General features: G+C 47.6%; 1 protein-coding gene across 1 annotated transcript in view; it reads left to right on the forward strand.

Moving 5' to 3' along the window:
• The first annotated feature begins 318 nt into the window (after positions 1 to 318).
• Positions 319 to 14,515, forward strand: part of LOC139665347 (nuclear receptor coactivator 3-like) — a 46,040-nt gene continuing 31,843 nt past the window's right edge. Inside the window, exon 1 of the mRNA XM_071544340.1 lies at positions 319 to 377. The gene's annotated coding sequence lies outside the window, so the exon portion shown is untranslated. The remainder of the gene's footprint in view (positions 378 to 14,515) is intronic.

The raw sequence follows: 14,515 nt of genomic DNA on the forward strand, positions 1-14,515 counted from the left end.
CTGCAAACAAGTCACTGTTTGCTTTTCAAGCCCCGCTCAGGTTGACTAAAAATAAACACCGTGGCATCTTTCTGCTCTAATATCGTCGCTGACATCCGTCTGTGTGCTGCTAGACAGTGCCTGAGCCCCCCCTCCCCTCCTGTGCCATGGTGTAGTCTCGCTGTAGTCCGTTTCCGCGGTGGAACGTGGCGGAGGAGAGCGCGGCGCTCCGGTCCAACGAACTCCGTTACCCAGAAGCCCCTTCGCCGCTCAACTTACAGAACTGGCTTCTTGGGCTTCGGGAGTGTTTCCCATTTAAACAAACAGTGCTGAAGATGGCGGAGAGTTAATGGTGTAAAGAAGAAATTATCGATCCGGTAGAGAGCTACATCTAGTCGGTGAGTCCGTGCTGTTTATTTGTCGCTAATCTGCTGCGATTAATTTAGTCGGGCTTTGCATTTGGTTGAATTTTTCGATATAGGACGGAAACGTTCACACTTGGGCTCCCAGCGACAGTGCACACAATATTGGCATCGGTACGGCGGGGCACCGTGCACGGTCATTTACATGACAGCAACGATTTAGTAACCTGTCCATTATGTGGAAGAAGTGCAGGATACGTTTCCCCTCTGTTTTGCAGTCCGCGCTGCAAAATGAATGAATGTTGGCAGGTTGAAACTTATTTGCCAATCACACAAGCCAGTCCACAGGCTGGTAGAGAAGTATTTCCAATAGGCATCGAGAAGTTTTGGGGAGCGTACACACACACACACACACACACAGACACACACGCGTACACACACACAACCACGGGATAGGACTTGACAGATACCTATTCAAACGGGCTGATTCGTTCATTTTTTTCTCCTCGCCTGCTAAGCTGCTGCTGCCCGTGATAGTGATAGTAGTGTGTAGGACCGAGGGAAACTGTAGTGCACACAGCTGAGCCTGGCGCTGTCGCAATATAAGGAATTTGGACCGAAATGTCGGGGTAGATTTGCAGCGGGCATACATGTTTCAAGCCTGTAACCGCATCACGCCTGAATCACGGTGTTGTTGATTGTGTTTTACTGTTGCTGGTTTCACAAAGTCCAACACATATCCCCGATGCGGAGAATAAAAAGCAGACGATGCCGACTCGCAGTCAGCTGGCGTCCCGAGTGCTGACCGATAAAAAAAAAAAGTAGAAAGACTGTGTCTTGGTTGTGCAAGTCAGTGCATTGAATGGGGGCATGCATTGACTGCAAATGTGTGTGTGTGTGTACTGTAAGAGTGAGTGCTCGTTGTGTTGTGCAGGCAGTGAACGGGTCAGAGTATTTTCCTCCACATGTCTCCTTCATAACCCCCTTCATGATGGTTGCTGTCATAGGTTTTTATCATGATAGTGTGTCAGTGTGAATCTGCAGGGGGCAGCGGGGGGGGGGGGGGGGGGGTGCTGGTTGGGGAGAGTGTCCCGTCACCCCGTCACCCGGAAGGTCCCGGGTTCAGTCCCTGCAAGAGCCGGTGTTGTGTCCATCAAAAGCAACGTGTCCTTGAGCGAGACACTGAAGCCCTACCTGCAGTAGTAATCTGCTCCTCAGTGTGTAAACAGAAGTTGAAGGGAAGTGGTGCAGCCAGTTGTTGTGTCAATGTGGGTAGGTGTATCATGCTGGGGCCAGAGTTTGACTTAATTGTATATGAGGAAAAAAAAAAAAGTCCTGTTTCAAATTTAGCTGTGTGTTTGTGGCTTTGTTCCCGGGTGAACTGGCTGTCTGTTGCCCAAGTGGAGGGGTGTGGCGGAGACGAGCCCACGTCTCGTTCCACAGCGGCCCTCCTGACAGATTTACAGTCGACTCTGTGGCCAAAGCCTCAGTTCGACACACACACACGCGCCGCAGAGACACACACACACCCCACCTCGTGCTTTACTCAGAGGGCTCCTAAATCGGGGGGGGGGGGGGGGGGGCAGGGGAGGGGGAGACGTGGGCAGGCTGCTGGGCCTGTAGGCACCCGCGAGGGGTCGGCGCTAAGCGGATGGTGGGGTGAATACGTTGGGACGAGGAGGAGGCTGACAGTGATGCATGATGTTTGCTGAATGGAGAAGGATGGGGGGGGGGGGGGGGGCAGAGGTTAGCAGGGGATGCTGGTGACTGGGTCAGACGCTGGGGGTAGAGGAGGGGAGGGGGGGGCAGGGCGGGTGCTGGGACCGGCCTCACAAGGCAGGGCCACACACACCAGCCCGGGGACCATGGGAAGGCATGGGAGGGAGGGAGGGTGGGTGAGGGTGAGGGTGAGGTGGTGGGGGTGGTGGTGGGGGTGGAGTCCTGCAGGGGGAGGGGCTCAGGTGCTGGAATTCTACCTGGTGTTTTTTTTTTTTTTTTTTTTGCCTTCCTTCCTTTGTCCTTCCTGGTCTTTTGTTGCTCCTGTCGTTGCCCTCGTTGACTCCGCTCGTTCGCGTCAGACTTTGCTTCTTCTGTTAGTTTCCGTCCAATCAGGAAGTTTCTGACTCTAACACATTCTTTGCTTCCCCTTCTCTCTCTATCACTGACTCGCTCTGCTTTAATTGTGTTTCTGACTGTTTCTCTTTCTCTCTCTCTCTTTCTCTGGCTGGTTTTTCTCTCTGTGGTATGTCGATGACACTGTCCCCTGCCTCCCCCAGCTGCGGTGTGGTGAACTGAACTGTTGTCCTGTTGTTGTTGGGGCCCCTCTCCCATGTGTCAGGATGTGTTAAACAGGAATTAATCTTCTGCAGCTCTCATTGATTCGGCTCTGTGGAGGAGGGGAGAGAGAGAGAGGGGGGGTCCTTTTTTTTCTCCCATCTCACTCATTTTTTTTGTCCTCCTGTCCTTCACGGAGGCATCTCCAGTCCAGAGGTGGCTATCCCCACGCCTGATTTGTTGCAGTGTTGCTATTTTTTGTTGCAATCAGGCCCTAATGACCGGCTTTTGGGTCATCCTGCCAGTCGAATCGCTAATCTCCTGTTCAGCTTAAAGGGACAATCCACTCTAAAATAGAATTCAGATGTGTTACTCTTATGATCTTGCTTAGGTCAAGTTGATATTTGCCAACATTTAAGACTCTTTCCCCCAAGCCACAACCCAGAGAGCCCCAAATCTGTAGTGTCATCAAGAGACACATTCTGCTGCTGCTCCATTCATAATGAGTTTGACTTAGACAGTTGATCCATGTTTGCTTTAGCTTTGACATCCAAATGAGCTCTATTTTATCGTAGAACCAGAAGTATTTCCCATATCCCTTTTTAAAAAAAAAAAAAAATCTCGGCCCCTGTCGGTGCCCACAAGGTCACTCTCCAATTCACTATCAATGAAGAGCCTTCACCAAGTCACCAAGTATCTCTCAATGATATCACAGCTTGGATACATTGGTAGAGATGTGTTCACATTTGCAGATTCACCCTGAAGTGCAGCAGATTATAGTAATTACTTGTTGATTCTCTTTTAGGGTGGGTTTTCCCCTGTAGCTCTCTCTCTCTCTCTCTCTCTCTCTCTGTCTCTCTCTCTGCCCCCCCTCCCCCTCACACACACACACATGCACACACATTTCACACTCAGATAAACTGTCATGAATGATTTACATATTCAGAATCATACAACTGTAACTGCCGGTGTTTACTCCTTCCCAGACGAGCTCTTGATCTTACTGTCAGCAGTGTGTGTGTGTGTCTGTGTGTGTTGAGATCATTGAAAGATGTGACGGGGCCATGTGTGTGTTGCGGTCGATGCTCTAGTGGTTGTGCAGGAAGCTGACGCGCTTTCATAAGTCAGGACGATACAGGAAGAGAGGAGTGCTCAGTTTTGTCGCCACAGTGCCAACATTTTCACTTCAGTGTCAATACCAGCCGCAGTGTCACAGTTTTGATTTCAAAACTCTTCCAAACACAAGTGAAACAATGTAATGCAATCATCAAATAAAAAATATATAAAACGACTGCATTTACAATTATTTAAAATGCAACAATCAAACAGTTTAGACTTGAACATTACTTAAATCAACAAAAGATTACACATAATATATAATTTATGTTTCAAGATTCTTTTTTATTCAAAGTACACTAATATTGTGGTATAAAGCAGTTAAAATACTTTTGTTCTTTGGTGACATATTTGCCATATTACATCTCATCAAAAGCCTGCAATTTTTTTTAACCTCATTGTGTTATAAGACATATCTGGTATCTTTTCTACACATAAGACTTCTGAGTGAATTCCTACTGCACATTTTCCTCTGCGTTTGGCTTCAGAATATGTTCCTATTGCCTTATTTTGCCAATAAATGTTATTGTGCGGTGTTACAGAGTAAAACCTCCCACCACAAAACAAAATGCACTCCAAATGCAGCTTCACCACCTGAGTCACCCAGGGAAACCCCCTGTCACTGGCCAGGATTTTCCACAAAACTGAAAACATACTGTAGGGTCCTTAAAGACCATCGAAAAAACAAGCAATATTTTAAATATCCAGGGTGGGATTTGCTCATTTCTCGTTTATCACTGATGCACTGGCACAGAGATAGGCCTACCACTTAAGTGGCTAGCCAAACTGTTATTAAGAATGGAGAGAATTGACTAAAAGCCTAAATAAGCCATTTCTGCACTGATTTACATTTTTATTGGTTTATGTAATTTGAAGAAATAGACAGAAGTATGACATGAAACATTTTTATGAGAGAAATGTCCCTAAAAATTCTATTATGAAAGCTATTCCTCTTAAATGGAAGTAACATAGACTGCATTGCCTTGAGCACAATGTGACACAGTAGCGCTCAAATGAAAGACCACTTATGAAAGTGACTGTGGATGTCTGAATGGAGTAAGATTTGTGAAGAAGTCTGTCCTCCTTGCTGGGATTTGACATGTCAGGAAATCCAGCGTGTGCACTCTGTGTTTTGAGTGTGGTGTCATTTCACCACAAATTTTGGGTTTAGGGGAAGAAAAAAAACTTGATTTGGGGAAATGGAAATGTGTTTTAGACAAGTTAAGGAGCTAGATGTAGACTACAATAATAAACTTCTCTCTGTTTATTACAAAATCCAGAGGCCTTGGCTCTGAGGTGAAGGGATGAAATGACAAGAGACAGAGGGAGAGAGAGCAGAGAGAGAGAGCAGAGAGAGAGAGAGGGATGAGTTGATGGACTGTCAGGACAATCTGTGTATTCTGGGATTTTCTTCCCTTCTTCCCCCAGAATGCCTCAGTGCAGCTCATGTCCTCCGCTTCCTTATTTTTCTGAGAGCTGTTTCTTCTGTGAGTGGAATGTCAAGTGCCCATCTCGGTATGTTTCTCTCTGTCTCTGTGCTGATTGATTGATTGATTTCCATGTTTTTCCTGTCCTCTCGACTCGTCCACATCGGCCTTTGTCTCCTCTCTCGTCTCTCTTTCTCATTACAAATAATTAGTTGGTGCCCAAGACTTAATCTTCTCTAAGTCTAAATCGTAGCGCTCTGGCTAAATAAGTTAAGTCTGCACTTAAATTATGGGGGTGAGCGGATTTGGGCATGCTTATATATGTGTGTGTGTGTGTGTGTGTAACATGTAGCCTTGCTAGGCCTTGTGCTTTTACATCTTGTGGTGAATTGATTAATTTAGTTATCAGTCCGTTTTGTTTACTTGAACAAGGATCATTAAACCAGGGAGGCTAGACCAGGCTAATATCAAATATACTCTCTTTGTAAGACCAGGCTTTCTTTTGTGTGAATACAGGTCCGTGTGTGTGCGAGAGAGAGAGACAGAGAGAGAGAGAGAGAAAATGAGAGCAAGGAGAGGGGGGGGGGGGGGGGCAAAAGAGAACGAGAGGGAGGGGGAGGAGGAGGAGGAGGAGGAGGAGAAGACGAAGAGAGTCGTTTTATTAACGTGGCGACTCCCGCTAAAATTCAGGGAGTGCTGTTGCATCCAGCTGTTACTGGTTGCACGAGGCTTCGTTGCCATGGCAACACAGCCCTGCGCGCCTGCTCAAGGTCGTTCATCCAGTTCTGAACTGAGCAGCGTGCTGCACATAGGATGCACACGGATGGAGGGAAGAGGGGGAGAGAGAGAGGGAGAGAAAGAAAGAAGAACAACTTCAAAGTGACCAATCGAAAGCACTTCAGTGAGGTTTCGGTTGGTGAACAAACCCAGCCCTCTACACACACCCCCAACACACACACACACACACACACATACACACACACTCTTACTTTCCTCAGTAAAGAAACAAACAAAAAAAACAAACCCGTGGCCTTGGGGGTTGTAGGTTCTTTTGCCAGCTGATAAAATATTTAGCTGGTCAGTGGGAGAGAGAGGGAGAACAGAGAGAGAGTGATGAGAAGGATCCAGTGGCTGGAGAAGAGGAGAGCAGCCGAGCTTGGCTTTGTGTTTTCCTCTCTCTAATGGTGCATTGCTGAGAGGCTACCTGGGGCTTCTCCCACCTCCTATACATATCCTGCCTCCTCGCTCGCTCTCTCTCTCTCTCTCTTTCCCTTCCCTTCCCTTCCCTCCCTCCCTCCTCTCTTTCTTTGAGTTCCCTGGAGAGCAGAGGGCTGCAGCATCCCTCAGGGGCTCTGCTGCACGTTTGCCAGCATTGACTCAACACAACACACACACACACACACACACACACACACACACACTGGTGCTCCGTCCCAGTCAACGTCAGACGGATGGGGGGGGGGTCATAGCAGTTGCGCACTAAGAACCTTCACTCATATTGAACATGTCAGTGATGCGTTGTAAACACATGACGAGGTGAGGGGAGCGGCGAGGGTTACACATAGGGACTCGGGCATTGAATCCACAGCGAACACGTTATTAGCTGTAAGTGAGCGAGTTAAGCGGGCTAATATGGAGGGTGCTTTCCTTCCCCTGCTCCTGTTCTGTTCCTCTCTGTTCCGCAGGGTGCAATCAGAGTTCAGCCGGCTGCGTCGGCCGCTCGCAAACCATACAGTCACCGTGAACTGGGAGAGCGGTATGAAATCGTGTCACTTTTTGCGGTCAGTGACGTGACGGTGTAGTGCGGTGATGTCTGTGTGTGTGAGTGATTGTTCGAAAGTAATGGAGAGTTAGAAAAACACTGTCACCTTCTTTGGGGGAGAGGGGCTGGATTTTGAGGTGTGTGTGTGTGTGTTTGGGGGTGGGGGGGTGGGGGTTAGTTTCACATTTCTCCTTGCTCTCCTGACTGTAAGGTAACAGATGCTTGTTAAAGGGGTCCTGAGAGAGGGGTGTGTGTGTGTGTGTGTAAAAAGGGGAGTTCTGTTTTTTTACTTATTTTCCATTGTAAAAATCCGGGCCTAGTTTATGTGTTTTAGAGCAACTTTACACACACACACATGCACACGCACACGCACACACACACACACAAACATTTATGAGGCTGGAGCTGAGGTAAATGTTACCAGCTGCAGCACAGCTAGCGAGTAGCTTCAACTCTGCCTGAACCCGGCTGTTACGTGACCACCTCCTCCGTTTAATTCAGCCCCCTTGTGCCCCCCCCACCACCATCACCACCCTTTCTATGTCACTCTAACTCCCCGAACCACCCACCCACCCCCACCCCGCTCACCCCGCTCACCCCCACCCTGCTTCACCAGCTCCTCTCCAGTGTCACCAGCACCAGCATCCCTCCTCCTCCTCCTCTCGGGACGGCAGGAGAGAGCGCTCCCAAGGTCCGCTACCCCCACCCGCCCCGTCACCTTGGCGTGGAGCGGTGGGCCGGCCGAGCGTGCTTCCGTCTGATTGGCTGCCCCCACCGCCTGCGTTTTCGAGGCCACACTGTTGCCGCTGTGATGTCACAGAGGCTTGTTTATCCATACCTCCTCAGCTCAGTTGCAACATACACAACAGTACCTGCTCACACACACACACACACACACACACACAAACCCTGCTAGTTAGTGCTCAGCACTTCTCATTTCATCGTGCTTTTCTCTCATAGCGGAGGTGCCATGTGTGCAATTTTCCATCCGGTAAAGCTTAAGTATCTATCCATTTTTCTAGGCTGCAGTTATCAGCATGTAATTGCACAGACCTTTATTGATTGAGTCCCATTTAGGCCTACATGATATCATTGACCCTATAAAATTGTTGTATAAGAGATGTTTAAACGACTCAATGAAAAATGTGACCAAGGAGATTTTGGATGGGTGACATGAAGTGCAGAGCCGGTGCAGCTTAGGCTGGAGTCAAACTGCTGAATTTCACATTCTGCTGTGGATGGGGAGAAGACTACCTTTACCCATCTGTTTCTGCCGAGCTGGTTAAGCAGAGAGAAGCATCAGCTCCAAGCATCAGCCGAGTTTTTGCATTCGGCTTCAGCTGCGGCACAGGGGACGTCTTTGGTTGAATCAGCTTTTCCTCTCTCTCCCTCCCCCTCTCTCCCTCCCTCTCTCTCTCTCTCTCTCTCCCCCCTCTCTCTCCCTATCCCTCTCTCCCTCCCTCCCTCCCTCGTGATAAATTTGTTAGTCCCGTGAGATCCGAGTCGTAGTAAACAGGCCGCGACATCAGAATGCTCTCTTCAGTGGAAAAGGGGCCAGAATTTAAATATTGATTTGATGCAACGCAAGACAAAGACGCTGCTTCCTCTGCGTTTTTATTTGCAGGGCTTTATACATCTATTGTGTATTTTTAAGTGTTGTCCAGCAAATCAGACTCCCCCAAAGGAAGGGTTCGCTTGCGTCACGGTTTGTCTTGCTCTCTCCCTGCTCCTCGCTGTGTTTGCGTGCACGTTGCTGTGGCTCAGGCTGGCTGTAGACACGATGCCCAGGATGTAATATCATCTCCTGTTGGACTCGGCTGCCCGCTCAGGTAACCATCAGGTGAGCAGCCTCGGCTTGCCTCCGGGAGGGGAGGCGGGGCCAGCTGACTGCATCTAGAAGGCTGCTGGTGATGTTAGTGAGCTGACTGAGCCAGGCTAGACGTGGCCCGCTGACTGACTGATGGTAAAGTGTGCTGTGGAGAGTGTTAACTTCCTTTCCACAACTTGTTGCTATGTGACAAACCTTGACAAACACTGCACAAATTTGTTTCTAGATGCAGCCATGAGAGCTGATTGCTGTTGCGTAAGAAGACGCCACATGTGAGGTGGTATTTCGAAAGGTTTCTCTCTCTACTAGCCAAGTGATAGAGTGTTACAGCATTATCGAGATGCCACACCACTGCAAAGTGTCCTTGAGCAAGGCAGCTTTCCCTCTGCTGCGCTGGTGGCTGATAGCCTGTGACAGCGCTATCATTTTTGTAGCATATGCTCCTAAAGATAAATTCAAGCTGCTGGAACTGTGTGCGACTTGACATTCAAAGTAAGGATGTGCATTTCCAAGTATTTTCAGATAAAGATCATACTTCTAGATGCATTTCTCTGTACTAAATGTTTCAGTTTAAAACCACATTGTGGTCCTCTGGGGGACAAAAATAAGTCATTAAGTCAGTAAGCCCTGGTGACAACCGTATCTATGCATTTGTTTGCTTGTTTTTGTTTTGTTTTTTATGTGTTTTGTTTGTTAATTTTTTTGTTTGTATTTATTTGTTTATGTATGTATTTATGTGTATATATGCTGAACAAAAATATAAATGCAACATGTTAAGTTTTGGTCCCATGTTTCATGAGCTAAAATAGAATTTCCCATAATTTTTTCCACAAAAAACGTAGTTCTCTATTGTTCACAAATGTGTTTACATCCCTGTTAGTGAGCGTTTCTCCTTGAGAAAAAAACATTTGTTGCATTTATATTTTTGTTCAGTATAAAAACATACAGTATATTTGCTTATTTATTTACTTTTATTTTGATACTCTTTTGATTGCTGAAGGGGAAACTGTCTTTGCTTTCCCACTGTCCACACTGAGGTCAGAGGTCAGGATCGGCTGCAGCACTTGGAGCTGGGAGGGATTCAGTGTTTTGCTCAAGGACACATCAGCAGGGCGGATGCTTGTCATTACGGGGGCTCGGGTCCAGGCTTTCCAGTGGAAGGACAGCAGCGTAGTAACATTTGTATGATACTACAGTAGCCTATAAACACACTCACACACATACACGCTGTACGTGTTAACCGAAAGCCATTTTTCTCTCACACGTCTGCGACAGGTCTCCAGAAAGGCCTTGTGGAGAGTATGTGTTAGCCCAGCACGATCTCTCTCCCTATCTCACAGGGCTAAAAATAACACCATCTCCACACTAGAGAGAGAGAGAGGCAGAGAGAGAGAGAGAAAGAGAGGGTGGAAGAACAAGCAAAGGGTGGAAGGAAGGGAGAGGGAGAAGGGGGGTGGAGGGAGGGAGGCGGAGTGAGAAAAGATGAAGCGGGAGTAGGGGGACGAGGACAGAGAGCGATGGAGGGAGAGCAGAGGTGCAGAGGAAAGAAGATAAAAAATAAAGTCATCAATAATTTACCTGGAGGCCACGTCTGGTTTGACCTTTAGTTCTGGTCACCAGTGTTCAGCCATCTGAGCGGTTCGGGCTGAAAAACTGACAACTCCTCCTTTCTGATTACTGCTTTAATCATTGAAGGAGGGAGGCGTGTGATGACGTCTGAAGCTTTACCTGTCCTTTTGACACCAAGTTAGTGAGAATCACCTCTATCTAATGAAACAGACACACACACTGCATTTAACTCTGACTAATCAGGACTAATTTGTGACTGCTCTGCGTTTAACCTTTGCCATGACACACTTAAGCTGCACAAAGAACAGAAATATAGCCAGAGGGTGTACGGGGGTTGGGCAACTTGTTGCTATGTGATTACCCTATGACAAACACTGCACAATTGTGTGTGTGTGTGTGTGTGTGTGTGTGCGTGTGTGTGTTTGTGTTTGAGTGCATTCAGAGTTTTTATTTACTGACAAAACAAAGCCGAGGCGCTGGCCAAGGGTTAGGGACACAATGATGCTGATTTTCCACAAGCTTTCCACTACTCCACTACAGTTTAACTCGCTTCTCCTGTGCAACAGAGAGAAGGAACGAAAGAATGAACAAAACGAAAGCAAGAAATAAAGACAGGGAGAAAAGAGAGGGGGAGTGTAGGGAGGGGTTTCTGGTTTTAGTGCCGGAGGGAGGGTTGGGGGGGGGGGATTTGAAGGGGCGATGCAGTTGACATTGTTAAAATTCAAGTGTTTCTCAAACAGGCCATTTACTATGTAACCTTAGCCCTTGAGGAAACCCTACCCCTCTCTCCCCCAGGCAAGGTGTTAAAGACCACTTTACTGTGGCTGCTCAAGTTGGGTTAGGGTGTGTGGGATTTTTTTAACATTTGTCTGACTTGTACCACCTAAATTTGTGGGCATGCAACCTTTTTGTATTGCCTAAACATGTCTTATCTCTCTCCAGATACATTCATAATGTTGAATCAGGTCGACCACCAATGACGTGGGTGAGTGTTCAGTTGTGGCTTGTGAAACAAACTTTAGCTGAAGCCCACACAGGACAATAGACTTGCGCACACACACACACACACATACACACACACACTGGGGATCGGGCTGAGAATAATAACGGCTTATGAGGCCAACAGTGGCTTTCAACGGCTTCTCACACCTTCGCCACCACTCACATTGCTCCTTCCCTCCTGAATTTGACACGGGCGCAGAACAAGCCGCTGCACCTCCTTCTGACCCAAGAACTGGGCAAAAAAGGGAGAGGTGGAAGAAAGAGTGAAACGCAGAGTGAGAAGGGGAAGGATGGAACACCACTTTAAACACTTAAAACAGAGGGAGAGAGAGTTGTAAAGTGATCTGTCTAGGTGAGACACTGGAGGTGTTTTAATGGGTGGAGGCTGTGAAAGTATAAACGTCAGTATAGGGAGGCTTCTCTACCAGTTTGGCTCGCTGTGTGTAGTGGGTTTTCCAAGTATTTTTAGTGAATTATGATATATATATAAACAGCAAAATTCACTAAAATGTCCTTAATATTGCAAAACGTTTTTACGCTCACTCGAAGCGTCAAATTTCGATAAATCAATTCTAAAATAAATAGCAATGAACCTCCCAAAAATGTCATAACCGCTGCTACTCTATGGCCATTAGTTGCTGCATTGTAACAATGCCAAGTGCATTGCATTGTTTTTGTTTTCAGAAGAAAGCATGAAATATGGGCAACATTAGCTGACAATAACAACTTGCCCAATGCTTATCAATTGTTGAACGACTACATTTTTCTCAGTATTTATTCACTTCGACCCAGCTGATGGAAACACAGCTAATTAACATTTTATTTTTTTTGCGACAGTTTGCCACAAAAATTAGCTTGACAGTCGGGTGGAAATGCATCTTCTGTGAACCAGGTTAAAGCTGGCTACAGGTGGAAGGTCACTAAAGATTTCATCATGAGTCTCCTCTGTCTGCACTTCATCTGTACACTTGCTTCATGAGGTACATACCCCACTGCTCTCATGGGGAGGTGTGTGTGTGTGTGTGTGTGTGTGTGCGGCTGCATGCGCATGTGCTTTATTATCAGTCAGGTGGATGGAGTGGAGGGGGGAGGGAGAGGCAATTGTGCCGTTGATATGGGGAGAACAGAACAACGGGGAGCTTCTTCAGCGGCCATGGCTGTTAATTAATCAAACGCACACATACTGACGAATTGGCTACACACACACAGACAGTGATGAAGAGGCTATAGAAAAACACACACACACACACACACACACCGTCTAGTCTCCTTACCAGAGGCTCGAAGCCATTCTACTTACCGTACCCAGCCATTCTCATCCCGACTCCCCTCTCCACTCCGCTCGCTCTATTTGCAGAGCCACCCCTCCCCTCACTGATGCTATGATCTAACTGCAGCCTCCTCCCCCTTCATAGACACACACACTTAACACTCTTCGACACACACTCACACTCGCTCTCACACATGCCTGCGCATAGGCTACACACAAATGGGTACTCGTACACCCACCATTCAGCATGCTGGTAGTGAATGGGGCGTGCCTCCACACTTGGTCTGCGAGTGTTTGCGCGTGTGTGTGTGTGTGTGTGTGTTTTGATCAACTGGCGTGACATGGACTGTGGACTCTCGTTGTGTCAATACTATGGCATGCATTGTTTTTCCTCAAGGAGAGTTGTTGATCTTGAGGTTTTGACCCTCACGCTGTCTAAATGGCAACACAAGCCTGACTGGTTCGGAGGGAAGGCGAAGAATACTGAAATGAAAAAAAACAAAACAATAAAGGCTCTTCTTTCTCTCCTTCCTCCCCCCCTCCTCTCCCGCTCTCCCTTTAGATCAACAACCGGGTTTTTTTGTCCTCTGTGATCAAGGACTTTCAAATAAACAAGTAGGGGGAAAAAAGATCTGCTTGGAAAAGGTGGGGGAAAAAAAAACAACAAGCAAGTGGAAAAACAAGGGAGAGCCGGTGGAGAAGGAGAGGCGAGCCTCAGATCTTTACAGTCAAATTCTTCGAGTGGGTCAAAGTTCCCCAGCAGCCAGAGCTGCGTTCTGATTGGCTGCGGAAAGGTGAAATTAAAACCACGGTAAACTTTTGACCTCGCAGGAACCGGGGAGGAACGCCCATCGCCGGAGCGAGAGCGAGCTTCATCCCTCCTCCTCCCTCCCTCCCTCCCTTTCCCTCTCTGTGTCTCTCTCTCTTTCTATCTCACTCGATCGCCCCCCTCCTCCCTCCCTCTTTCATTCCCTGTCAGTCTGTCATTCGCTCTCGCTTTGCTCTCTTTCAGTCCGACCCATCTCTCTATTTCCCTCTCCCTCTATCTCTATCTCTTTCGCTGTCTCTCTCTGTCTCTCTCTCTCCCAGATGAATTTGTGCCTTGCTGCATATAGCCTGATGAGAGGGAGGGAGAGAGGGAGAGGCACGGAGCAGGAAAGAGCTGGGGGAAGGGTATAGAGAGGGAGGAGACAGCCGGAGAGAGAGAGGGGGGTGGGGGGGGGGGAGAGAGAAGCAGTAGAGAAAGACAGGGGGAGAGAGGCAGGAGGAATGCAGCCTTCTTGACTGTGTGCCATGATTGCACAAACTGTTCCCTGTTAAAGTAGAGAAAATCTAAAGAGGAGTGAATGTATAAATAGACATGTAGCTGTGGCTCTGACTAAGCTCTGCTGAGCGGCAGGGCGGGGAGAGCCCATTTTTACTGCTAATGTTTTCTCTCATTACACATCAAACGGTCGAGGGGGGGCGGAGGGGGGGGGGTCTCGAGTCGGCCGATTTAACATGATTTCATGAGCTAACTAAAAGAGCAGCCCTCTCCCTCTTACTGGCTGCTTTGATGCCGTGCACAGACACACACACACACATACACATGTACATAGACACCCATGCCGTCAGCCGCTTTCAGTCAGCAGCACATTGACTACACAGTGTGGTGGACGACTGTTTACATATAATTGTTTTTTGCTACTCCCAATCTAGTAATGGTTTTGAAGTTTTTTCAACCTCTCGCCCCTCCATCGGAGAAGCCATTGGGTTACACACACACATACATACACACACACAGAGACATACATAAACATAGTTTCCAGCTAATGTTTCAAATGCCTGTCATCATAGAGATGGCACATAGACAGGACCGGCGGTTTTTCAGATTTTAATGCGATTTGAAGTAATCCTTTTTGGTTCGGATTAAGCTCTACGACGAGT

Source organism: Centroberyx affinis, unplaced genomic scaffold, assembly GCF_046629955.1.
Source record: "Centroberyx affinis isolate AG114_WGS23_722 - 3 ecotype Tasmania unplaced genomic scaffold, CSIRO-AGI_Caff_v1 ptg004539l_1, whole genome shotgun sequence".
Classification (NCBI taxonomy): domain Eukaryota; kingdom Metazoa; phylum Chordata; class Actinopteri; order Beryciformes; family Berycidae; genus Centroberyx; species Centroberyx affinis.